Source organism: Loxodonta africana, chromosome X (genome assembly GCF_030014295.1).
Source record: "Loxodonta africana isolate mLoxAfr1 chromosome X, mLoxAfr1.hap2, whole genome shotgun sequence".
NCBI classification, from domain to species: Eukaryota; Metazoa; Chordata; class Mammalia; order Proboscidea; family Elephantidae; genus Loxodonta; species Loxodonta africana.
Window position 1 is genome coordinate 113,382,922 of NC_087369.1, and position 895 is coordinate 113,383,816.

Sequence of the window (895 nt, forward strand, 5' to 3'; positions counted from 1 at the left end):
AAATAAGATTGGGGTTATCTGCTCTTTAGAGGTCCCATAAAATTAACCCTTTGAAAGCATCTCATCTCAATCTCTTAAATGATTTTCTTTCTCTTATGATGATTTGGTCTATTGAAATGTTTTGTCTATTGTTGTTAGTTACCTTTGAGCAGGCTCTGACTCATGGTGACCCTATCCTATGTACAACAAACAAAATATCTCCCTGCCCTGTGCCATCTTCATAATCACAAGTTTTGTTTCTACTTGGGTCAAATTTGGTAAGTTCTAATTTTCTAGAAATTATCCATCTTATTTTATTTTTATTTCTCAGCTTCACTCAGAACCAAAGTATCAACACTCACTGGGTGAACTGCTGTTGATGAAAAATATTGCCATCATTGTAGCATTTTAATTTTCAAATTACTTGCAGTGTTTTTCAATGTGATTTATTATTTTCTTTTTAAATTTCTACTGTTTTAATGATCCCTACTCCTGTCATTTTAAATTTTGCATATTTGTGCTTTCTCACATTTTTGATATAAAGCTCTACTTTGTAGATTTTTACTTTTTGCTGAAGCTGTTATTTATTGTAATAGACTCTTTAAAATGAAGTTAATTGTTATTGGCTTAATACAATGTTTTAGGCCTGGAATAAACTAAAATTATTCCATTGTGAAATGGCCCAGTCTCCAGAATCTGAAGGAAGTCTACTTATACCCAGGCACATTGAAATACTATTCATTAAAAACTGAACAGAATAAGAAAATGGGGATAGTGTTTTTCATTCTTTAAGAAGTAACAGAACTTTAGACTTTTTTTTTTTTTTAGGACTTTTAGGCTTTTAACTTACAAAGGCAAGAGACTTTGGTTTGAACTTTAATTCCTTTAGACTTTAAACCATTATGGGATTTAACTT

At 30.7% G+C, this 895-nt stretch overlaps 1 non-coding gene across 1 annotated transcript; it reads right to left on the reverse strand.

Moving 5' to 3' along the window:
* Nucleotides 1–312: 312 nt before the first annotated feature.
* Nucleotides 313–383, reverse strand: LOC111747659 (small nucleolar RNA SNORD56). Its single transcript, XR_002783635.1, has one exon. It is a non-coding gene; the product is annotated as a small nucleolar RNA SNORD56 (small nucleolar RNA).
* Nucleotides 384–895: the final 512 nt, after the last annotated feature.